General features: G+C 38.1%; 1 protein-coding gene across 1 annotated transcript in view; it reads left to right on the top strand.

Annotated features, from left to right (window-relative positions):
• Positions 1-5,137: 5,137 nt before the first annotated feature.
• The window catches only part of DNAJC5B (DnaJ heat shock protein family (Hsp40) member C5 beta), a 113,179-nt gene continuing 91,800 nt past the window's right edge, over positions 5,138-26,516 (top strand). Inside the window, exons 1-2 of the mRNA XM_045075729.1 lie at positions 5,138-5,261; positions 20,145-20,265. The gene's annotated coding sequence lies outside the window, so the exon portion shown is untranslated. The remainder of the gene's footprint in view (positions 5,262-20,144; positions 20,266-26,516) is intronic.

The raw sequence follows: 26,516 nt of genomic DNA, 5'->3' as shown, positions 1-26,516 counted from the left end.
AGAAACAATCCCATCTTCTTCCTCTTTTCTCCATCAAACTAAAGCCATCTGTACCCCAATGTTTATAGCAGCAATGGCCACGGTCGCCAAACTATGGAAAGAACCAAGTTGCCCTTCAACGGACGAATGGATAAGGAAGATGTGGTCCATATACACTATAGAGGAGCAAGAAGAGGGGCATCAAAGATGACTTTGCAGTTTTAAGCTTGGATCACTGGGAAGACTTGCAATAGAAGTAGGACATAAGAAGGGAGCTGGTCTTAAGAAGAAGATTAGTTCAAGTTGAGATGTTGAGTTTAAAGCAGAGACAGCAGACTGTGCAATGGAAATGTATAAAAGGCACAGCCCACAAGATATTGGAAATTAAGAATAATGCCATCTCTGGTGCTGCTCCCCAGGATATATTTGGCACAGGAAGTGCAGTGGGGTTTCCTAGAGGTGAGTTTACAGAGTGTTTCAGAGAAAGGCCAAAAATTCCCTATATTGTTTGTACTTGGTACAAGGGAAGCCTGAAAACTTTTTGAGATTAGTATTAATGCCCCTCAAAACAAGAAGTGGACATTTCATGGCAGTGGAATATTTCATCGATGAAATATTCAGAAGTGTAGCCTAAAATCTGGGAGAGGAGAATCCAGACTATATAAGAGCTGAGACAATTGCCACAACACAGGGACTAATTGTTGTCAACAAGTTCTGAGTGAGAAAGAACCTGAGTATTCAGAATCACCTGGATTTTTACATCTAAGCTACTTGTTTAGTCAACTTTAGGTGTAGTTCTCTTTCTAAAAGGTGCTGTCATTCCAACAAGACCCTTTGTCAGACCCCTAAGTTAAGGAACCTCTGCATTAAATTGTTACAGGTAGATAACTAATCTCGGTAGCCGGGAACTAACCAATACAGCCAAGATGTTCTGCCAAACTTGACACGCCCAGGACAGACACCCCAGAATGCTGTGTCTGCCAGGTCCCTATTTTGGTCTGCCTGTGCCTCTTGCTGCAGAACTGATGCTCTCAGAAGCTTGAGATGGGCTAAAGGTCATCTCCCTGCACACAGTCATTTGGTTTGAGGTTGAGTGGATTCAGTTACATTGCAGAGGAGGGGCACCAGGTGGCTCAGTCAGCTAAGCATCTGCCTTAAGCTCAGCTCATGATCACAGGGTCCTGGGATTGAGCCCCACATTATGCTCCCTGCTCAGCAGGGAGCCTGCTTCTCCCTCTCCTTCAGCCCTTCTCCCTATTCATGCTCCCCCCTCCCAATAAATAAATAAAATCTTTAAAAAAAAAAGAGGTAGAGGAAATACGTGTATTCATCAAATTTTCTATAAGAAGTGGGATTACCTTTTTACTTAGAAAAAAGTTATTAATAAAAAAAACTTCTGAGACCCCCAAATTAGAATAGTCTTAAAACTTTTTTTTTTTTTTGAGAAGATAGAACAAGGTGAGTGGAATCATCCTTACAACGGTGTTGTTTTGTAAGTCAGTGTGAGTATTTCAGCTTCCTTCCAGAGCTTTCATCTTCTCTAGTTTATCTGTACACTGGGTTGCCAAGGCAACCAAGAAACATCCAGCAGGACTCAAACACCTAAATTATTTTTTATGAATGCCAGCTACCAGACTTCTTTTACTTTGTGTTATGTAAGGCCCAGAGCCCAGCATTCACATTCTACTGCAGTTTATCTTTTGAAGCCTGTTTTCTTTTTGTAGAAAAGGATGGTGATGAATGTGTACAAGATATAATCATATGTGCCTTTACATGATACACTGTTTATGTAAAAGATGTAGGACATATGTATACATGTATGGGGAAGAAAGTATGTTTGCCTGTTTTAAAACATGTAAATGGGGTAAAAGTTAATGAAAAAAAAAAATCCCGAAGAACAAACAATAACAACAAAATGTCTTGACTATCCATATATGAATTAAAATTAAAGGCTAAGTTTTCTGGCTTTTTTTTTTTCCCTAGAAAAAACAGACATGCAAAAAAGTCCAATTCATCTCAGATATCTTGAAAATGCCATTATTTTGTGCTCTGGCACTTTCTACAGTGGGAGTCCCTGTTAGGGGCGTGAGAGAGGAGAGACAGCTGGGAAAGAGGGCAGAGACTACTCACAGTGGTGGGCCAAGAGACCCCCGAGGGTCCAGAGGACACCAATGCTGGAAAGTAAGTAAGTAAGTAAGTAAGTCAGCAACTAGGCAATTCAACTTAGCAAACATGCATCAACTCTAACTGTGTTGAAAAAATACAATCAAATCCCTGCTTTCACTTGTTCAACTTGTGGTCTAAGCTCAAAAGGAAAATTAAGACCTTGTCCTTTGGACCCAACAAAAATGCTTGAAAACTCCTCATGCCAAACCTTGAGTCCTATTAATGAACAGGCTGTCTTAGCTCCTTTCTTGTGGTGGGTGCCTTCTGCTTTTCATGTATCTCTTGTAGCTCACTGCAGTACTTGGCTAAGACTCCTACATCTTGATAGCCAAACCGTTTGCCTGGTGGGTCACTTGACTTCCTGGCTGTTAGGTTTCCTCATCTGATTCTTATTCTTTCTCTTCTCAGAGCCCGGATCTTATCTGCTCACAGACCTTCCTTGATCCTCTCTATGTTGCTTCTCAGCACTCTCCCATTCCTCTTCTCGTTGAATTCCCAATCCTGGCCCCTAAGCCTTTCTATACTGTATCATGAAAATTAGGATCTCAAGGAATCCAAATTCTTCCACTCTCCACTTGGTCCAAGCCGGAACATATCTGTGATGTTCACTGCTACTTGCCCAGCACCTCACCTACATATGCTTGGCATACAATAGACACAAAAGAAAGAATAAAAATTAAAATAAGTCGATAATGTAGTACTGACCCCAAACTTAAGATTTTTAATAAGGTTAAAACAAAAATGTGTTCTGCTTAATCAGCAGTTCATAAGAAAAATTTTTTAAAAAAAGGAGAAAATTTATATACTTATAGTTGAGATTTAAATCCTAGTTAAGTCTTTTACCTTGGCCTCCTCACTGCCCCCCAATTACAGGAAGTAGCATCCTGCTTTAGGGCCTTTGTATTTGATATTTCTCTGCCAGAAATCTTCTTCCCTTAGTGTCTGCATGGCTCAATAGTCCTGGAATGTTTTTTTTTTTTCCGTTTCTTGAACGACTCGTATGTTCACTTCCTCCACGTCTCTGCTCAAATGTCACCACAGAAGGGAGGCCTTTCCCTAACTCCCCAGCTAGAATAATAACACCCTTTCATTTTCTAAATCTTTTGCTTTGCTTCATTTTCCCTCACCTGACACATCATATGTTCATGGGTCCATTTCTGTCTACTCCTACTAGAATCTCTAAGTTCCATGAGCGAATACCTTTGTTTTCTCTACTGCTGTATTCTCACTCACTGGAAACAAGTACTCACTATTTCATTGAATGGGCAATTCAAGGTAGGAACTTAAATATGCGCTTCTTAATCTGATGCTTAAAACTACATTCTTTTTGCCTTTTAACATTTTATTCATTTATTTGTCAGAGACAGAGAGAGCAGGAGAGAGAGAGAACATGCACGCACAAGCAGGGGGAGGAGGCAGGAGAGCAGCAGAGACTGAGGGAGAAGCAGGCTCCCCGCTGAGCATGGAGCTCAAATGCAGGACTCGATCCCAGGGTCCTGGGATCATGACCTGAGCTGAAGGCAGATGCTTCACCCGCTGAGCCACCCAGGTGTCCTTTAAAACTACATTCTTAATCAGTACTGCAGTTCAACGGAGTAATCATTCTTATTGGAACATATAAGAAATCGTAAAAGAAAATAGCCTATTGTATTTAATTCTATTGCATTTAACTACAGACTATGCTTATAAGTATTGTGACTTGAGGTATATTTTCCTCATTTTTATTTACCCTATTGAGTCTCATTAACCTATTCTAAAATATGTCACTGCTTACTCAACAATATTTCATCTTCAGGCTAAATAAGACAGAACATCTGTCTCCTAGATTACATATAATAGATCATAAAAGTACAAATAGTACATACAGACTCATGTTAGGAATAGTAAAAACAGACCTTTTTAAAAAACACTCATGTTTAATCTTCAAATGGATTTTCTGTGGGGCTTCTGACAATCTGAGAGCCAGAGTGTATTTATGAAATAATGCTTTTAAGGGTACCCACTACTCATTTGTGGGTAATTCTATTGAAAAAAATTTTTTTTGTCACATCTAAAGGTAAGTCCCAAATCCATGCCATGGGAAAGGATAAATCAAATGTGGGCATTTGTCATGATATCATATAGTCGACACCAGAACCTAACCTCTGGCTTCCCTACTAAGTCAGAGCACCCAGAAAAATATACATACACTTGTCATTTCTAGGGAGTTAATGATCAAAATGGATACAAAGGGATTATAAACAAAAATCAGGATAATCACGGTGCAGAGAGGGCAAGAAGAGAGGTTATAGTGGTGATCTTGAATGCCCAGAAAATATTGTGTGGATGGTCAAACAGATTTCTTTTTAAGCCTGTCAAGCAAGATTAAAACTTTATTCTTTAGTTATTGAAACATAAGGTAGAATCTTCTGCTGCTCTTTTTCAAGTACAAACTGTTAGTAAAAGTACAAACTGTAAAATTTCTATAGAGAAGACTTGAGGCCTCTCCCTCTCTTCTAGAAGCTAGATGAACAAAGAAGAAGCCTGGTCTGGAATCAGAAAAACACTTCCCTGGCATTACAAAAGTTAATCAATTTCTCTGAGCCTCCCCATTTGTTAAGCAGAGATAATAATAATGTATATCAGCGGTCATTATAAATATTAAATGAGATGATATACATGTGCTAAACTGGAGACTTGTGATTTAGTAAGCACTCAGTAAATTAATATTAATGATTATTTCTTCCACATTCTTTCTACATCCTTACTTTTTCTCTGTTCCATTTCCTTTCCTTGTGTTTTTCCCTCACCACAGAGCCCAAGTTTAATTATTATTTGTAAATATTTATTGAGCATCAATCAATTACCTTTAAACAATAGTTCAGAAGAGTCAATATGTATGTGAGGGATGTACTCAACAACTCCCAGAAGCAACAGTCCGGGAGAGACTATGTGTGTGGTCTCTGCCGGGTTGGGTACACAATCACACAGCAAGGAAATGCAGGCTGTTAACTCAGCTTGGGACAGAATTGCTGTTGGATTGATCATGGTGGCTGGCCTGACAGACTGAGAAGAAAGACCTGAAATGTTTGGATTCTTAAAAAGCCCGTTCCCATTTGGGAACAAGAAGTGTCTGGGTAAGTGCTTCCCGGGATGGAGAGTGAAAGGGGCTCATTTCCCTGCCTCCTAGAGTCCCTGAGCTCAGGAGAACAGCCTCTGTGAACTCTGGGGCATGACTCTCTCAGGATATTTCTGAGGGGCAGGCCTATCTAGAAAAAGGGTGAGTCCCATCAGAAACATTGGCTCCACTACAGCTGGGTAGACAGTCGTGAAAGTTGTTTCATGGAACCCTTCTCTGTGCTTTCCTTGCTCAGACCTTTGTCTTACCTGATCTCTCTCCCTACTCTTTCCATCCCCTTCGCAGAACTACTGCTCCCAGCTTCCAAATTTCTACGCTAGCCATTCTGAAAATTTGACAGTTTCATGAAGGAGCCTTGTCTTCTCCCCTTTGCTTATTAAAGAGAGGCTTCCTCTGCCTTTATTAAGGCGCTTCTTGGCCTGTCTTTTATTTTTCAAGACCTAGCCCAAGTTCACTTCCCAACAGTCTTTCTTCATCCCATCTTACAAGGCGTGCCTCAGCATGTTCCCATGGTCTCTGTGTCTGTAGCCATGGTGGCTCTCATCAGTCAGTCAGTATGTAACTGTCATGACTATTCAGTCTTCTGTAAGCGTCTCCATAGTACAGACCATGTTTATTTGTTTAATCTCAGTGTCCTTGGTACATAGTACATACTACGTGTACATAGGACAGTTCCTGATGCTTAGAAAGTGATTAGTAAATGTTGGGGGAACAAATGAATGAGAATCCAAATTACATTCCTCTCCATACTCCATCTGCAGGTGAGCTGCTGACTGCTTAATAGTTCAGTAAAATAGTGTTGAAAAAGTGTACACTTTCACCTGTCTCCTTTGGTGTTAAAAAGATTAATACCTATTTGGCAACAAAAATTTAGTAAGGAGCCTTAAGTTCCTTGGAGGAAAGGGCCATACAAATTTTAAAATTCAATAACAACGTTTTTTTCCCCCAGTAATAACTTCTATCCATGGTTATTGTCACCTTTCTCCTTGTGCTCTGCTTATAGAGAATTCAGGTGTCCCAAATTACTTAAGAAAGTGGTACGATTTTTTAAAACACTAAAAATGACTATTACTCAACATTTTTGTGAGATGAAATAAAAGAGGTATTTTAAATGAGCAAACAACAACGACAACAACTACAAAACCCCAAACAACCATTGATTTGATTCATTTCATATACTCTCTACGCTCCAATTGGGGAAAACCAATATTGATTTTGTTGTTGTTTTAAAGAAGAGTGTGGACTGCCAACTGTTTCTGGTTTTTTTTTTTTTCCTGAGATAATATGTCCAGACATCATATGCCACATTGCCATAGGCAGCAATTAAAGAAGATGGGTAGGACACAGATTCAGATACGAATCCGAGAAAAATATTCACTGGGCATTGGTGGCTCCTCTACTTGGCTTCTGAGAAATCCACAGAGAGATCCTTGTTGAGTAATGGTGAGGGTTTATTGAACACAAAACCCTCCACTCCCAAACATCTAGTTCTACTACGTCCCTTAATGTTTTTCAGAATAAACTCTTCTACCTACCTTTGCTTCAGGGTGCCCTTGGCATTGATGACTGGCCTTTCATAAACGACAATAGGTAGAGCTTGAAGATTCCAATTCTGATCTACTTTCCAACGATATCATCACCTAGGGTTTGTAAAATAAATGTAGAAGAAAAGGCATTAAAATCTTGAATTTTCTGGGAAAACCTCAAAGATGAGCATAAAAATATGCAATGAAAACAGAACGGTTGAAATGTTTCTTGCATCCCTGAGATACCTCCAAGAAAATGCCCTAAAAATGTCACCAGAAAGAGAGACAACATTATCACTATCAGTGAAGAAAGTAAATGCATAAACTTCTATAGTATAAGAAGAGCTTTGACCAGATAGGAGGTAATGCAGTTGTAAAAAACAAAACAAAACAAAAAAAAAATGGACTTTGTAGTAACAGACCAGGTTCAGACTCTGCTCTCTCACATAGTAACTGTATAACATTGGACAAATTACTTAATCTCATGAAATCTACCTCTCTTATTTTTAATTTAGATTCCTAACTGCTTTACAAAAAGCAAATGGTAAAGGTGATTGGGTCCCCTTAGGGCAATCAAGGAAGGCTTCAAAGAAAAGAGGGAGTTTAAGTATCAGGTAATGTTTAACAGATGAGCAGAGATAGGAAATGAAAAGTCTTCCCCAGCAAAAACAACAGAGTGGCCAGTGGCATGATGTGAAAAATTTAGAAACTTCAAGAGTTCAGGAAACATCAAGTGGCTCAACTTGCCAATATATTTAAGAAGTAGGAGAGGATTGGTGACCAGCTGAATAAAAAGGCTTAGCAAAGTGAAGGGTGATACCGAGGCTTCTTTAGTAAGAGACACTGTTGAGATGGAATTCCTTTATTGGGGACACAGAGAAGGGGTATTAAGAAGAAGGGATGACATAGAGAAAGAGGCAAGGGTTCTATGAAACATCTAAATGAAATGTCTTGTAAGCAGTCCAGTGTACTGTTTGGAGCTCAGGATAGACAGCAGACCTGGAGATTCAGGTTCAGGTTCAGAACCCAGAGCCACCTATGTAAGATCAGCGAGCACTTGGATCTTTTTCTCCACATAGGCTAGCCTCAAGTCAAATGAAGAAGTCTGGGTGTAGGGGTGCTGTCCAAGGGGAAATCCGCACTTTGGTTCAGAGTCTTTGTGGGGAAGAGCCATATGCTTGGGAAACCCTGTGGTCCATCCGTACAGCAGAACTTCCATAAAGGAAAATATGCCATAAATCAAAAAGTACTGTCAAAATTATATAAAGTATTTTATTGGCTTACATTTTTAAAAGCATCTTGAATGAATACAAAGACCATATCAATGCTTCTTAAAACCCCTGTCTCTTTCTCATTTGCTTCCCTTTCATCACAAACTACTCCTCCAACCCTCCTACATGTCCAGCAAAGCCTTTCTCTACTCCTAGCCCCCACATATCCTATTCCTATATCCCTCCCACTTTATCCTTATCCTGCATCACTAAAATCCCCACAGATGAGCCCAATAAGGCAGGAAGAGTCTTCTTTGGAGGGTAAGGGAGGAGAAAAAATGAAACCTGCAAAGTCAGGATCCTTTTAGAGGCCAGGAAGAGGAGAAAGGTTGGAAGGACTCATGAATTAATAATTTTCTTCTTGTTACAGTAGACTCAAAAGCCAGGCTGATTATCTAAATAAGTTATGCATGCAGATAAGCCTAGCAGAGAGCAAGGTTCCTTGTTCCAGGGAATGGGATGGAAACCAAGAAGAAAAGAAGGTTCTAAGTCACAGGCAAAAGGTGTTTCCTAGAGAAATTCCCTGGGCATTGGGCAACTGCTGCAGCAAAGTGTATATGTTATAGTGATCTCTGGTACAGGAGAAAGAAGCCATTAAACTTCTGCTAGGGCCTAGATATCACTGGAAGAAGATACAGAGTGAGAAGAAAATAAGAGTCATCACAGAAGCTTAGGAAGCATTTTGATGGAGAAAGTCAGTGCAGGATACTGATGAGAACCTGTCAGGAGGTGGAAGAGAACTAGGAGTACGTGGTGCCTTGGAAATTAGGTTGCCTTTTTTTTTTTTCCCAAGAAGACAGTGCCAAATGCCCCATTATCATCAAATTTGATACAGAATCAAAGTAATCACTGGATTTGACAATTGAGAGGTCACTGGCAACCTTAGCAAAAACATCTTCAGTGAAATAGTAGAGGGCAAAAGGCAAATTACAGTACATTCATCATGAAAAATGAAGAACTGGAGGCATGAGGACAACCATCTGGAGAAGTCTGTCTGTCCCCTCCTCTTCTCTCTCTCCCCTTTCTCTCTTCTTCCTCTCTCCCTCCTTTTCTTCCTTCCTGATGGGCAAGACTTGAATCTCTTTAAAGGCCGTTGGGTAGGATCTTGTGAAAAAGAGTTTAGAAGTTCAGAATGGAAATTATAGAGAAGGAGGTGGGGGGAGTACAGGGTTAGATTGAAGGATTCACTAGGAATAATAGAAGCAGGAATATGCTTTCCTCTGAGAATAAAGGGAAGGAAAGTTTTATAGGAAAGTAGGAGGTCATCAATCAGGAAGCTGAAGGAGTTTCTCTCTGCTAGCCTTGGAGTTCTCTGCCAGGGAGTTGGCAAAGTCATCCACTGTGAGTAAGGTATAAGGAGGAAAGAGTTGGGTAGGGGGATACAGGGGGAGGTATGGAATATGACAGTAGAGATGGGAGAGGGAAACAAGCTAAATAGCACAAAAGGTTTGTATTTTTTGATATTGTTCACATGATGGTATCCACATGTTGAGACTAGACTAGTCTCAACCTAGCCTATTTGAGACTCCTAGGATATTTTTCCCAGCTACAGCTTCATGAGGTGTAGAGATGACATCATTAGATGTATTCAAGGACGGCATTTTGAGGGAGTGAAGTACACTAAAGAAGTACGGGTTAGTAGTATAGACAGCATGCAGCTGTGATTTTCTAGCAGGAAGGAATGTTTTCACTTAGTGAACTTCAGTCAAGTGAAGTCTAATCATGCCATTTAGTCATGGCCGTGAAGGTCTTCTAAAATTGTTGGTTTTAACTTTGGGTAGATAAAGTGCAAAATATCAGGGAGTGCCAGTTGGTTACTGGACCTCAGGTTGTGACTGCTGTTATCTTGAGGACACAACAGGAGTAATCAATTCCCTTTTTGCCCCACCCAAGTCAAGGGAGACAAAAGAATTCCAACAGGTCTAATCCCCCTGCCCTTGGGGACAACCTCTAACATACCAGGAAGTAGTAGAACAGTGACTTTGGGGAACACGCTCACAAAGTATCCGCACACATGAGATAATTTCTTACAATTACTGCATAAAGGCAGAAATATTTCTTTCTTGGAAAAGAAATCTGAACTCAGATAAGGCAGAAGCAAATGCAAAAGAGCAAGAACCAGGAGCAACCAACTTGTCCTTTTTTATACAGTCAAGAAAGTAAATCTACTCTTCCAGCAGATAGGAGTCAAAGCTGGCAAGAGAGATGGAATGAATCAGGAATGCCCAAGGATTCACAGAGATCATGGCTATGCCCCCTGAAATGGCAACATTTGTGTAATATTTTAGAGAGAAACCTGTGCCTGAACTAGAGCCCGTCTTGTGGCATTAGTTTCGGTATGATCTGGGAAGGTGGCTCATGCGTGTATGTGTGAATGTATGCAGAACAAAGCAGAAGGAAAGGAAACTAACATTTACTGGATCCTGACCATGTGCTAGCACTGCACTTTTCCTCATTTAATTCACATATCAACCCTGTGCCATAGATGTGATTTTCTTTATTTCACAGAGGAAAGAATCTGGGGCTCAGTGTGGTATGAGAACTTGCTCAATTTGTCTTTACAGATTGCACACTGCATGGCTCAGACATGAGTCATGGAGGCAGGCAGAAAGGGCCCGAGGACTTGGCTCTGCCACTAACCACCCCTGTGACTTGGGGAACTAGTTAAACAAAATAGTACCTGTGATGATCAGTTTTTTGGGGGTAAACTTATCTCGGTTACAGTCTCCAGTTATTCAATCACTATTTTAGGTGTTGCTATAAAGGTGTTTTGCAGGTGTATTCAAGTCCATAATCAGTTGACTTTAAGCAAAGGAGATTATCCTGGATAATCTTCATTGGCCTGATTCAATCAGTTGAAAATATTTAAAAGTATGCTGAGGCTACCTGCAGACAGCAGCTTCACTCTGTCCCAAATCCCAGAGTACACTTCTCTACAGATTTTGGACTTTCCTTGTCAGCCCACGCAATCACATAAACCGATTGCAACAAATCTCTTAGTATGTATGTGCCTTTTACAGATTCTGTTTTTCAATAGGAATCTTGGCTGATACAGCACCTCCCTCTGGTGGGTCTTGCAGATTAAATGAAGTAATGTATGACTGTCCAGCAAGTACCCGACATGGTGTCAGAAACACTAAAAAGAGTTTGGAAAATGGTAGTTACTATTATGATGACTTGGCAAACACAGGTTGAGTCTAGTTGGCTTCGAACCTGCCTCCCAACCTGACTCTTTACCCAACAATTTGGTCAAGAACTGTAGTTACTGGTCTGGATTTTCTCCCTAATTCAATGTGACCTTGAGCAAGCCAGAAACTTTTACAAAAGTTTCCTTTCTATAAAATAAGGAGCTGTGTATCAAATGATTTGGGTACAAACTCTTCCAGCCCTGATGTTCTCTGGGTCAGTTTTGATTTAATTTATTAGATTTTTATTAGGCCTGGTCCATCTTATCCAGCTACCAGACAGGATCTATTCCATTACAGTTACATTCAAGATGGTTCCTACACAAATAGACCTCTAATTACTGGGTGGTTTATGGCCTGAGAAAACAAACTAAGTTTAATATTAACCTGAACAAAGCATTCTTGTTCTTTTAGCCAGTAGAGCTCCTGCTCTACTCCAGACCATAGGCTTCAGGGAATAATAAAAGAGCATTAAATCTGGTTTGTGCCCTCAAGGAACACAGCAAGACATCTAAAAATCAGGTACTACTATTGGGGACTATTTAAGTCGAAGCATTATGGGAGTTGAGAGAAAGGGAAGAATAAGATCATTCTGAGCTGGAATGATCAGAAAGGCTTAATAGAAAAGATAGGGATTCAGATAGATGGGATGTCTATGTAAAAGATGAGAAAGAAGTTAAATCTACCACTCTTACTATGCATCATTTATTCCACAATGAGATTTGGTGAGATTTGGGCAGCTCTTTACATTGCTACTTGCCTTTGTTGGCACAGATGATAAAAAAGTGGATGCTTCATAACTTCAGGTTTTCTCTCCTGTTTTATCGACATGTTCTGTGCAAAGATTAATGGACAGTAGTTGTACTACCTTTCACACATTTACACACGGATACCTTCACACACCAGGGCAACCCCCATCATCCATGCATTAGGGAATCCCCCCATAGGAAATTAAGTTCCATTAAGATGGGATCCATGCTTCTCTTGTCTGCTATATAAATATTCATGTAATAAATCAATGAAATCATTAGTCACCAGAATATGGGAAACATAAAGGGAAGCTTCCCCAACTGAAACCTTCAAGGGATTAAACCATTAAAAACCACTGTTTTTATACTTTGGAAATTCTTTAATTTTCAATGTCAGCCCATTCTGACTCCCTGATCCTACACCTTGCAAAATGTTTCTTAAGCCCTATTGGCAGGGCTTCTTATCCAAAGAGCCATTGACAGAACTCCTGCCAAAAATTTGCTGGAGCTGAACCAAAGGAAAAAAAAAAAAAAAACTATTCACTATGTGTAGAAGAAAACTTATGCTTGAATAATAAGCAAACATCAGAAGGATTAATTTTATAAGTTTATCTTTGAGATCAAATAAAGGCAGCTTAAGCCTTTAAAGACAATATTCATTTTTATCAGTTTAATAAACATCTCTTAGCAATATTGATAGTCATCTTTACTGGGAAGGAACAAAGAAACCTTATTAGCAGTAAAGCCTAAATTGTTCACTAATCTTACTTCAGTTTATTGCCTCTTTCATGATGATCTTTTGCTAACTGAATCTAAACAAAATACTTGGTGATGTGTGTAAAGAAGCCAGAAATTCTCAAGACTGTGGTCTAATGAAAGCAAATAAACATGGTTTACAAAATAATTCAGAACACTGAAAGAGACAGTGTTTGAGGTATAAGTATAGATTTCTAGAAATAAGAAATTAATAATCATAAGTCAATATCCACAAGGATCACTATAAAGATTGGAAGTGGAAAAATATCCTCTGTATTCAGAAACATTTCCTAGTCAATTGCAAAATAATTCTGCCTATAGATTATTAACATTTACATTCCAACAAATTTTTGTAAACATTTATTCCCCTCCAACTATGTGCAATGAAAGTTCTCAAAATATACTGTATCCAATCAATGCAATCAATCATTGCATATTTACCAAGGACTGGACTATGAGTAGTCTGAGTAATATAATGTACATATGCTGTTTTTGTCTGTCAGCCTCTGTATATTCCCCCTTCTTCTGTTAACAACACCTGAATTTTTCCTGTGGGGACCCATTCTCTCCCATTTCACGCTATGTGTTTCTGTGGGATTGACCCCACCTTGCTAGCTCCAAGGATATTCAGGTAATCATGACCTGCGCTGTTGTCCTTTGATTAGAATGACTGATTTAAAGATGGGTATACAGATTAAAGTAGAGTTGAATTTGGTGATAAAATCCAGGCCAATGAGACTAAACTCTGGGGGTTTATTAGAAAAACTTGGGCAAGAAAAGCTCTTTTCAGTTAGTTGAGTCAATAAATTCCCTTTTTCCTAAAGTTGTTTCAATTGGATTTTCTGCTTCTTACAACCGAGAATTCTAATATAGTTTGTCAGGTTGTTTTGAATGCATAGATTCACACAGAACACTTATATAAAAAGGAGAGGATGCTCTAAAGGACTGAATTGAATCCCAAATTCATATGTTGAAGTTCTAACCCCCAATATCTCAGAATGTGATTCTGATTTGCAGGTGAGTTCTTTAAAGAGGTAATAAAATTAAAATAAGATCATTAGCATGGGCCCTAATTCAATCTTACTTGTATCCTTATGAAAAGAGGAGTTTAGGACACAGGCATGTATAGAGGGAAGATACTATGAAGAGACAGAGGAAGAAGATAGCCGTCTATGAGCCAAGGAGAAATCAACCCTGCCAATATCTTGATATCAGAATTGTTAGAAAATAAATTTTTGTTGTTTAAGCCACTTAGCCTTTGATACTTTGTGATAGCAGTCCCAGCAAACTAATGCAGGCACCTGTAAACTAGAACTGGGAACGATACTTCTAGAGGCCAACAACTTTCTCCAGGTCTCTAAGTCAACATGGTCTCTTGGTTTATCTGTGTCTCTCTGTAAATTGGTTCCATTTACTTATTTAACTCACTAATCCATCCATATTTCCCAGTCCAAAGAATCCTAAACTAATTGATTTGGCTAAATACCCCTGCTACTACTAGGGTGAGACCTTTGCACTAACCCACCTCATGAATTTCTAGCCAGCAACGGGTAAGCTGCATTTGGATCATATGGCCTTGTCTGGTTCCACCAGTGGCTACCATGTATAGGGAACAATTATATGGTGGTTCTCTGTATAGAAAGTGGTAGAAGGAGGGTCAGTTTCAGGGGCAAAGAGAGGCTGGATACAGGTGACATTTGGTAAGTCCAGCATTTGGTTTCCTGGGCTAGTGGCATTAATAATTTTATGAAAACATCAACACCAACACATACAGCTCAGATCTGACTTCAATTTTTACTATAATAGCCAATTCCTCATCTCAGTTACTCACAAGGCCCACTGTCTTGACTTTGAGTCTTATGAGACACCCTAAAATCTTTACAATAACTACACTGTTGTGCTTGACTTTGTTTGATGTGTTTGTTACTTGAAAAAAAAAAAAAAAAGCCTTGATTAAAATAGTGGCCAGCAGTATTATTACATTTCTGTCCACAGTTATTTCTCCCTTTGGGGAGGTCAGGGGTTGCACATGGAGGTACTGGGCTGGGGCAACGTCAACCTTGTGGGGCAACTTCAGCTTTCAGGACTACACTGCTGCCCAGTAGGCCCCTCCATCAGAATGGCCAGGGCCATTTCACTTGTATCCAAAATTCTGGAAGTGTGAGAGTTTGAGTGTGTGGGAGAAGCTTGATATTTAAATAAGGCTGAATATTTTGGGACAAGATGGGGCATACTTGGAAAGCCACATTTGAGAGACAAAATGTAAAACACTGAAAGATTTAAGACAAGAGGGCCACAAGATCAATTTTCATCCCAGAAGCACTACTCTGAATCACTTTGAATGGAAAGTGGTTGGGAGATAGGCAGGCTAGAAGTAGAGCCAGGCTCAGAGGGAGGAAGCCAAACTAGAGGTGATGATGGCCCAAATGAGTTGGAGCCAGTGGGGATGCAAAGAGGAGAGCCCTGAGAAAAATGGAGGGATTATGAGTGTGGCTAGAGCCTAATGCCCAATACCCCTGGAGGAGCAGGTGTAAGGAGGAGCAGTAGAGCAGGTACATCTACTATGCTAGGCTCCTTGGTTTTGGCATTGACGAAAGGGATGGGATGATCAGGACCATGCCCAAAGAACTCTGCTTTCAGTTTTTCTCTCTGCTTAAAGCAAGGAAAGAACTTGGAGACCCATCAGGACATTGTAAATTCTTTTAAAAGACAAAAAGATTAGCTCTGTCATCTGCAGCCGAAGTAGTGGGGTTGGAAAGAAAAATTCCTAGATCATTTGGAGCTGGATTAACTGGTGAAGAACAGAACAGCAGCCCTTGGAGAACATGAAGGAGCATCCAGCCATGGAACTGGAGTCAGATTACTGTCTGGGCTGTATTGATGCAGCCCAGCCCTAACTGGTCTTTTAAGGAAAGGAGCTACTTAAGGGGGAGGAAAAGGGGATTTGAGTTTTAAGTGGCTGCATATTAAACATTTTTTTCCCCCTAACCACATTTGCCTCCCTCCTCTTCCAGCTCCCCATACATTTTAGTGACCATCTGAATGATGAATAACAGAGGCCAGACCTTTGTATGGTGAGGTAAATTGTATTATTGTCAACTAAGTAATTGCATTTCTTTTCCTCCCTCCATTGACATTAGGTCTGGACATGTGGCTTGCTTTGACCAGCAAAATGTGGGTAGATGCGTTAAAACATGCTCCTGTGACTTGGTTTGGCCTTCAGCATTCTTGCCCTCTGTCATAGGAAGAGCACTCTTCCTTTAGCCTGTGTCCCAGGGTGAGTGAGTATAGAGACCATCTACAGACTGGAGTAGAGCCACTGCAGGCAGCCTCAGACCATGAGCAAGATACCTTCATTTTATAGGTCATAGAAATATGTGTTTTTTTTTTTTTTAACTACAGAGTATTGTTATAGCAAAAGCTGACTAATATAGAAATTAGTCCCTAAAAGTATGGTGCTACTGTGATGAGAACTTAAAATACTTGTTCTTCCCTTGGTACTGAACAGCAGATAGCAAGAAAGTGTTGAAGACCAGAAAGATGATGATCTTGTAGAACAAGATTATGTCATAGCAAATATTTGGTAAAGCAATGACTTGAAGACAGAAAATATACCTCAAAAATGAGTGGTTTGGGGTGATAAGACTTCAAGATAGTCTGTTACTAGCATAAGTTGGTTGCTGCCTTTGATTACGGTCTTTCAAGAATTGACCTGCATGTAAGAGTAAAGAGTGACTCCAGAAATTCCAGGACTTGCAAGTCTAAAAAATAGAACTGTTTCTCATCTTCAAATAAAAAAAGGAAAAACTGAAAAACACCAAAAACCACAAACTCTGATTAATGCTAATTACAACCAAGTCTCAAGACAAAGATCAAATAAATAGCACTATCATATTCTTTCTTAAATGTGTTAATGGATTAAGGTGGTATCCAATGAATTCTCTTATCTAGACTAAATAGCTCATAGAAGAGAGATATGGACTAGGTTCCACTAACTTAATAAGCTCAAACTCTATAATTAAGCCTAGAGAGAGAGAGACATGGCTTGAAAATTACTGTAGATATAGTTGTTTCATGGAGCTAATTTTATCACATACAAAAATTAAAAATAGTTTTTTGGGGAGAAATATAACTCCAAAAACACTATTTCCTGGATTAAAAGAGAATGTGACTCTTTAAGCCATGAAAAAGACCTTAGAATAATAAGATATCAAAATTGGTTCATTAATTGTAACAACTATACCATACTAATGTAAAATTTTAATAATAGTGAGAGTTAGGTGTTGGGTACATGGAACTCTCTGTATTATCTTAGTAACTTCTGTGTAAATCTAAAATTATTTTTTAAAAGATGATTTATTTATTTATTTATTTATTTATTTGACAGAGAAAGAGAGATCACAAGTAGGCAGAGAGGCAGGCAGAGAGAGAGGGGGAAGCAGGCTCCCTGCTGAGCAAAGAGCCCAACATGGGGCTCGATCCCAGGACCCTGAGATCATGACCTGAGCCAAAAACAGAGGCTTAACCCACTGAGCCACTCAGGCTCCCCTAAAATTATTTTCAATTAAAATTTTATATAAAAAACTGAAAGACTAAAAGTTTTTCATCTAAGATCAAGAGCAAGACAAGGATGTTGACTCTTGCCACTTTTGTTCAATGCAGTACTGGAAGCCTTTGCAGCAGCAATCAGAGAAGAAAAAGAAATAAAAGACATTTAAATTGCCAAGGAAGAAGCAAAACTCACTATTTACAGATGCCATGATACTATACAAAGAAAATCCTAAAGACTCCACCAAAAGCTTATTAGAACTAACAAATGAATTCAGGAAATTTGCAGCATATGGAATTAATAAACAGAAGTCTGTTGTAGTTTTACACATTAATAACAAAGTGGCAGAAAGAGAAATTAAGAAAAAAAATTCTATTTACAATTGCGTCAAAAAAAAAAAAAAGAAAGAAAATATGTAGAAAGAAATTTAACCAAGGAAGTGAAAGACCTGTACTCTGAAAACTTTAAGATATGATGAAAGAACTGAAGATGACATAAACAAATGGAAAGATACCATGTTCATGGATTGGAAGAATTAATATTGTTAAAATATCCATACTACTCCAAACAATCTGCAAATTTAATGCAATTGCTATCAAAATACGAGTAGTATTTTCAGAAAAATGAATCCTAAAAGTCATCTGGAATTTTAAGTCTCCCAAATGGCCACAGCAATCTTGAGAAAGAACAAAACTGGAGATATTACACTCCTGGTTGCAAATTATGCCATAAAGCTGTAATCAAAACAGTATTGTATTGACACAAAAACAAATACATAGATCAATTGACAGAACAGAACAGAGAGCCCTGGAATAAATCCATGCTTATATGGTCAATTAATCTATGACAAAGGAGACAAGAATATACAATGGGAAAAGAACAGTTTCTTCAATAAATGGTGTTGGGAAAACAGAATAGCTACATGTTATCCAATTCATACAAAAGAATGAAATTGGACCACTTACAACATATGCAAAAAATAAACTGAAATAGATGAAGGCCAAAATGGGAGACCTGAAACCATAAAAATCCTAAAAAAAAAAAAAAAAAAAAAAAGGCTAGTCATATCATGAACATCGGCCTTGGCAATGCTATTCTGGATGTATCTCCTCAGGCAAGGACAACAAAAGCAAAAGTAAACTACTGTGACTATATCAGAATAAAAAGCTTTTGTACAGTGAAGAAAACCATCAACAAAATGGAAAAATTAACCCACTGAATGGGAGAGAATAATTGCAAATAATAAATCTGATAAGTTAATATGCAAAATATAAAAAGAACTTATACAACTCCGCAGCAAAAAAACAAAGAGTTGGATTAAAAAATGGGCAGAGGACCTGAAATAGACATTTTTCCAAAGAAGACATACAGATGGCCAACAGACACATGAAAAGATGCTCAAAATAAATAACCATCAGGGAAATGCAAATGAAAACTATGATGAGATATTACCTCATACCAGTAAGAATGGCTAGTATCAAAAAGACAAAAAATAAGAAGTGCTGGTGAAGACCTGGAGAAAAAATGACCCTTGTTGCTGGGAATGGAAATTGGTGCAGTCATTGTGGGACAGTAAGGAGTTCCTCCCAAAATTAAAAATTGACATACCATATAATCTATAATTCTACTACTGGGTATATAACCAAAGAAAATGACAATGCTAATTCAAAAGAATACATGCAACCCTTTGTTTATTGCAGCATTATGTATAATAGCCAAGATATGGAAGAAACCTAAATGCCCATCAATAGATGGATAAAAAAGATGTGATACACACACACACACACACACACACACACACACAGGAGTATTATTGAACCAACATAAAAATGAATGAGATCTTGCCACATGTGACAACATGGATGGACCTAGAGAGTATTTACGTTCAGTGAATAAGTCAGACAAAGAAAAGCAAATACCATATGATTTCACTTACAAGTGGAATCTAAAAATCAAAACAAATGAGTAAACAAATAAAGAATAACAGAAACAGTCTCATAAATACAGTGAACAACCCATGGTAGCCAAGGGGGAGGGGGTTAGGGAAAGGGTGAAATAAGTGAATGAGATTGAGGCGCAAACTTCCAGTTATAAAATAAATAAGTTATGGAGATGAAAAGTACAGAACTGGTAATATAGTCAATAATACTGTAGTAACATTCATGGTGACAGATGGTAACTGCTCTTATCATGGTGAACATTGTGTAAGCCACAGAATTGTTGAATCCTCAGTGGGCCACACACCTGAAACTAAGAAAACATTGTATGTCAACTATACTTCAATAATAAAAAGAAACGAACCATGCAAAATTAAAGACCTTAGGGTCCCCAACATTCTGCAGGCGGGTAGCAGGATAAGGAAGCTGCTCAGCTGTCAGGGGGTACATATTTTCCTTCAGAAGTGGCCAAGAAGGACAATGGAAAATTACCTCTCAGAAGGTGGAGCCAAGAGTCATGAGAACAATGAAAAAAAAAGCTATTCCCAGGGAACAGACTTGGAGTCTAATCAAAGAACATTTCCCACCTTCAGGTTGGGAACCTGGCAACATTTGCCCAGTGAGATTTCAGAATTGCTACAGACCAGTGACAGCTTCCCCTTCTGCGATGGGCTATTTTTGTCTACCCTGTGACTGTCCTGTATGGTATGTTGAGTGGGATTGCTCTCCAGCAAATTATCGCTTCTGTCTCTCCTTTTTCACTTACATAAAGACTATCCTACCTTCTCCATTGACGTTAACCGCCTTCGCTGTTTTGGCCAACGAACGTGAGCAGAAGCTTTGTAAGCATTTGCACCATTTGGCTTGACCATTTTGCCTTTTATGTTCCCACCCTCTACGTTAAGAAGAATTTGCCTAGGAGCCACTGTTCGTTTGACCTCCCTCCTAGAATGAAAGACTCATGGAACATACCTGGCTGAACATGACCTGAAGCCCAGAGCAGGACTGATGTTGCTGCCCAACCAACCTGTAAGTAAGACAAAAAAGTTTTGCTATTGGAAATCAGTGAGAATTTTTGGTACACAATAAAAGCTGATTAATACATACAGCAAAGGCTCCCAAGGGACTGAGGAATGGCTCTAGATGGGATTTGCACATAATTAAGGTAAGGGAGGAGGTGGAAGAGAGAGTTGTAGGGAGTTTCCAGATAATGATCTACTTTATCTCCAAAATCAGGGTAGAGTATTCCAAACATCACATTCACGGGAGATTCTAGAAGTTTCTCCAATGACTAGAGTCCAGCATTCTATATCAAACTTTAATAATAGTGATACCATTAAAATCCAGATAATAACTATAGTCCCAAACAAGGTCCTATAATATAGAAATTCCTTGGGAATGAGATTGAGATACAGAATGCTAATAAATATTAGAACCTCTTAGATCATTTTAATGCAGAATACACAAATCTTAATGACACAATCTCAATTGTGGTTTTCTGATAGATATCTTGAAAGCGATTATTAAAATAGGCATCTAAGGGAAAAATTAACTACTATATAGAATAAGATTTCAAAAGCACTTGTTCATCTTTTGAGCTATAAGTTTGCACTTGTAAGATGAACAAAAGTAGAATTAAAACTTTTTAACTGCAAAAATTGTTTGCCAATAATGGTTTAATAATAATAACATTGATATTTATTTTGCTCTGATATAAGCTTTATATATTTAATTTCATGCTAAACAATATTTGATACAACAAAATACCAACACAACAAAATAATTCAGACTTACCCATGAAGTTTGTTTTAATGGGAATTGACCTATGTTCAATGACTGCAAACCACTTTAGCAGGTTTTACTTGTTTATATAAGAGACATTTTTTAAAAAGACATTTATTTTTCCATTTTTCCTGGCATTAACTAGGGACAATCTTGCCACAATTCTACTTTACAAAACTACAAGGAAGGAACACTCAATTTGATGTTCATGTGAAATATAATTACCCACTTTTCTTCCTTACAACATGTACTCCATAGTCAGGATGACAAGCCAAAAAGTGCATAATACATTGCTTGTCATTAATAACAAGTATGCTCTTTTGAAATTATTTCACAATAACACTTACTCAAAATATCCTTTACTTGTTTTTTTGACTATTAAATCAGGGCACCTCAACAAGTATTGCCTTGTTTCAAATCAAAGAGAGAAATAAGAATTTATTGAATAACTGAGTTGACTAGGTACAATAAGTATTGTGAATTATAAATTAAATTGTAATGCAAATTGTAAATTTTAATGTATACAAAGTTTCCATCTCTGCCCATGTCCCTTAAGGAAGTTACACTGGCAGGATAAGGGTCTGTGTGCCAGGATTATAGAAAGACAGCTCCTCCATCTTGCCCTAAATAAATACGATGCATTCTTTAAGGCTCTTCACAAAGCCCACATACTGACTAAAGTCTTTCTTTAGTCTCCCAAGCATATCTGATCTCTTTTTCCTTTAAATCCACAGTGTGTAATTTTCCTCTCTAATAACAAAGCTAATAAGAGTCTAAATCAAACTGATTTATCATTGAGAACTTCCAACGTGCTTTGACCATGCTAAGTAAATTATTCACCATCTAATTTCTTCTTTGCAACATTTCTGCAAAGCATGTATCATTATTTCCACTTTATAGATGAGGAAACTAGGAAAGAATCTGAATTCAGGATTTAACTCCTAAAATGATAGTGTTAATAACTCTGCTGGAAATACAAGTTTGTTTTTTTTTTTTTTTAATTTCCTAAAATGTTTCTCATTGGCCCTCTATATAACTTTCTGTTCTTCAGGGAGGAGCCGACCTTCTAGTACTTAAACTGAAAAGTCCCTGAGACTTCGGTTATGATGCAGAATAAACTCTATCTGGTAATAAAGTTAGCATTGTATTTTTTGGATCTGTGATTCACTTATTATTTTAACCTTCCAAAGCCAAAAATTTTAAAGCACTCAACCCAAACTACTTTTATTGGGCAGGAAATGTTTAATCGCAGTCTGGCTGACATTTTCTTTTACAAATGTCATCAGCACTGCTTAAAAAAGAATTATGTTAGAGTGTACAGTACTACCTTTGTTTTGAAAAAATATTATGATTCTATGAGTACATGAGGTGGGTCTCATGGGAACAAACATAAGCAATATATAGCTTTCTGATTTTCCAGACATGCTTATATTTTTATTTAGCATAAGGGCCTTGGCTTGGGAAAAGGCATAGCTTTAGATTTGCTTTTGGGTTTATGTTGAATTCTCATAATATCCTTTAAAGGACAGTCCATGAAGACTTATTTAAAATCACACATAGGCTGCTCATATCTCTTCCCTATTTTGTAGCTAAAGCTCTGGTAATTGTTGATATGATAACATCAGTGTCCCGTGGGTCACTGAAATCAAATTAATGCAGGCATCTGAAAAATCAAGCATCAGTTGTACTAATTCTTCAATATTCTCAAATATAAAAGGTGCAAAATGAAGGGAATTGATGCTGTTTATTATTACTTGGAGAATCCTGAATGGATGGACATAGATTGCAAGCATTTCAGTGGAAAAAGAATTATTTGTGGAAAAAAATCCTAAAGAAAATAAAAACCAGAGTAAGGACAAACTTCCTCAACAAATTCTTTTCCAAGTCTTTAATAAAAATACTCAAGTCTCAAATTGCATTTCCCAGGTCTTTGGAAATGCTTGTAGAATCTCCCTGGTTTCTTGGGCCGAGCACAGGGTTTTCAAAGTGTAGTTCCAACCATTTGCTCCATCATTACGTGGGAACTTGTTAAAAATATAAAGTCCTGGGCCTCTCCTAGGCCTCCAGAACCAGAAACCTGAAGGTGGGGTAAGCAATCTGTGTTTTAACAAATCCTCCAGACACTCTGATGTTCTACTCTGAAGTTTGGGAGCCTCTGGCCTACAGCAATTGTTCTCAAACATTTTTGCGCGGTAGAATCGCCTGGAGGGTTTGCTTCAGCATGGGTTCCCTAATCCAGCTCTTAAAATTCAGTGGCAGTTAAAACCAGGGAGTTACGTGGGAATCCACACTAATTTTTTGAAAAAATAAAGCAGGTCATTCTGATGTAGGTGGTCTGTAGCCCACAATTTGAAAACTTCTGGCTTGAAGTGGAATTTAAGTGTTGACAAAAGGAGTATTTCCCACCCCACTTCCCACAAAATTCTCCTCCACAACTGAGCAAGAAACTTTGAACTCAAATAAATAAATAAATAAATAAACAAACAAACAAACTAATGATGTACTATATGTTGGCTAATTGAACATAATAAAAAATTAAAAATAAATGAAAAAAAAAAGAAACTCTGAACTCTGACTTCCATCTATAATTTATTTTGTCTAAAGAACACCTGCTTGCAGAGGTTTTCTTTCATTCCCCCACTGTCTGAGGGACCTGAAACCTTTGTGGGCTCTGTGTCTGAGGCTTTGCTTACCTCTTCTCCAGTTGTCGCCTGTGTTTCATTATAGAGCCCTCCACAAAAGAACTGATGTAGTTCTTAAGTTTGCAAAATGTAAAGTATTAACTATCTGCTCAGATAACATAAAACACAAGTTAGGGTGTGATTTTTTTTTTTTTTTAAGATTTTATTTATTTATTTGTCAGAGAGAGAGAGAGAGCGAGCAGAGGCAGACAGAGTGGAAGGCAGAGTCAGAGGGAGAAGCAGGCTCCCTGCAGAGCAAGGAGTCTGATGTGGGACTTGATCCAAGGACGCTGGGATCATGACCTGAGCTGAAGGCAGCTGCTTAACCAACTGAGCCACCCAGGCATCTCTAGGATGTGATTTTAATCTCCTAAGATAACTGAAAGGAGCTCAGTTCAGGAAAAAGAAACTCAGTCCAGATCCTACCATGAGAATCCTTTGTTCTAAGAAAGGTGACTTTTAAACTAAGTTTTGGAAATTATTCATTTAATCCATGGACACTACTAAAAATACTAGTGAAAGTAGGGAAATTGTTGGTTCGCTTTATGATTCTTCTAATGAATCTCTGCTAGCTCTATAGGTCTTTCCACTTTGTGCAATAAGAGGAATTTGATAATGTAAATGGGTAATAAATAAAAAGAAATAGAAAAATGTATGTTGTACACTGATTTCACTATAGAAGCAACGCTACAGAGATGTATATATGAATATAAATGTTCTGTAGCTCTTTCCAATTTTATCTACTATATATGTATACTTCAAATAGCCTTTTTTCTTCATTTAAGAACATACATCCATTCTAAAACATTTAGAAAAGGTAAACAAGTAAGAATGGAATCACACATCGTCTCCCATTCTGAGATAACCACTGTTGATAATTTGGTGTGGACCTTTCGAATTTTCCCCAGTATGTGTATTTATTAAAAATGGTACCTACTTGGGGCACCTGGGTGGCTTAGTTGGTTAGGTGTCTGCCTTCAGCTCAGGTAGTGATCCCAGGGTCCTGGGATCAAGCTCTACATCCAGGTCCCTGTTCAGCAGGGAGCCTGCTTCTCCATCTCCCTCTCTCCCTCTGCTGGTCCCCCTGCTTGTGCTCTCTCTCTCTCAAATAAATAAATAAAATCTTAAATATTGGTACCAACTTTTGCACTAATATCTGTGAGCATTCTTCTATATCATGAGAATGGAAAGTCCTGTGTTTCCTAAAGCATGATATGTAATATGTGCCACAACTCATGTATGAGATTATTTTTTGGTATTGCATGAATGCGTTTGAAACATTTTCAGTGCTTACATTTTTTTGAGTAATCGAAAAACATAGGATATTGAGCCTGCAATTTTGCAGATACTATTGCTTCTGCCAATACTGTAACAAGGTCAAGGAAGGAAGCATAGTGATAATCGACTTGTTGAAAAATGTGTGGATCACAGTGAGATCCCCAGTTATGCCCATGAATATCTCAGATGACTTCTTAGAACTGAGTGGTGCTCAACACTGTCAGGGCCACTGTTCCCTTTTAATGACAATGCTTTATCCCCTAATGTCAAATTCTGAAATGATAGTCACAGATAGCCTGCCTATGTGCGTAATTAAATAAAAATTTAATAAAATTTAAAAATTGTAAAATTTAAAATTTAAAAAATTTTAAATTTTAAAAATTTAAAATTTGATAAAAAGTCAATGTAATCCCCTACCCTGGATAAAAGGAGAAACTAAAGAAAATAATTCATATAAACAAATATACATTTTAGTAGTTAAATGCTTGAGCTTGACTATGGTGAAGATAATGGGAGATTTGCTGAGATGCTAGTGTAGACAGATACAGGTGAGTTTCAGGGTGACTTCAGGGCACCATGACCATTGGATAGGCTGGTTTTTTCAAAATTGTGAACATTGTTTGGTAAAGTTGTAAAGAAACAAGAATATGGTCTTACCTGATGTACAAAGCTGCTGCATTCTGCATTCTGGAAAAATCAGTGTATATTAAAACTGTGCAAAAATTTTGCATTTACATATTAGAAGGATTCATATCTGGCTTAGGTAATTATAAATTATGAATAATATTTAGGTCTGGTTCACTAGTTTTTTCACTGACTTGGATATTCTGAGAGAATAAAGTCACTGGGAATTATCAGTCAATTCTTGTTCACATGGGAACATGCCTGACATTGCAGGCTAACATCTCTAGCCTCTGCTTCACAAAGCCAGGAGTACCTCCAACGCATAATGATTGCAACAACCAAAAACACTCACAAATTTCTGAAATGCTTTCCAGGCTGTAGCGCGGTTCCTGAGAGCCATTAGTGAAAATCACATAGAGGGCTAGGGCGGATTCTCACATACTGACTGCCCATGTCACAGCTGTGCTCTTTTCTGAAGTACATCAAAAGGTCACTTTGGGAAGTTAAAAGGCATTTAGTATCCCAGCTATGTAATTGCCATTTGGAATCAGATATGCACTACGTTTCTTTTCCTCACAGAACCTGTTGTACAATGGTGGTGAAAAAAGGTATCTAATGCAGAAAGGTGAAGATCAAGACAGGAATAAAGGGTATTAATTGTGATTTGATTAAATCAGTCACAGTTTTTGCCAGGCATTAGCAACAAAATCAATGCATTAATAGCATTACTTTGTATTCTTTTTTTAATCAAAGAATAATTGACATACGATATTGAATTTGTTTCAAGTGTACAACATAGTGATTTCGTAGATATATACATCACAAAATGGTCACCACAATAAGTCTAGTTACCTTCTAACACCATGCAAAGTTGTTGCAATATTACTGACTATATTCCCTATCCTGTATAATATA

Source organism: Mustela putorius, unplaced genomic scaffold (assembly GCF_011764305.1).
Source record: "Mustela putorius furo isolate JIRA1106 unplaced genomic scaffold, ASM1176430v1.1 tig00000151_pilon_pilon_pilon, whole genome shotgun sequence".
Taxonomy (NCBI): Eukaryota; Metazoa; Chordata; class Mammalia; order Carnivora; family Mustelidae; genus Mustela; species Mustela putorius.
Note: the sequence above shows the minus strand (reverse complement) of the source record. Positions and strands in the feature narration are given on the sequence as shown.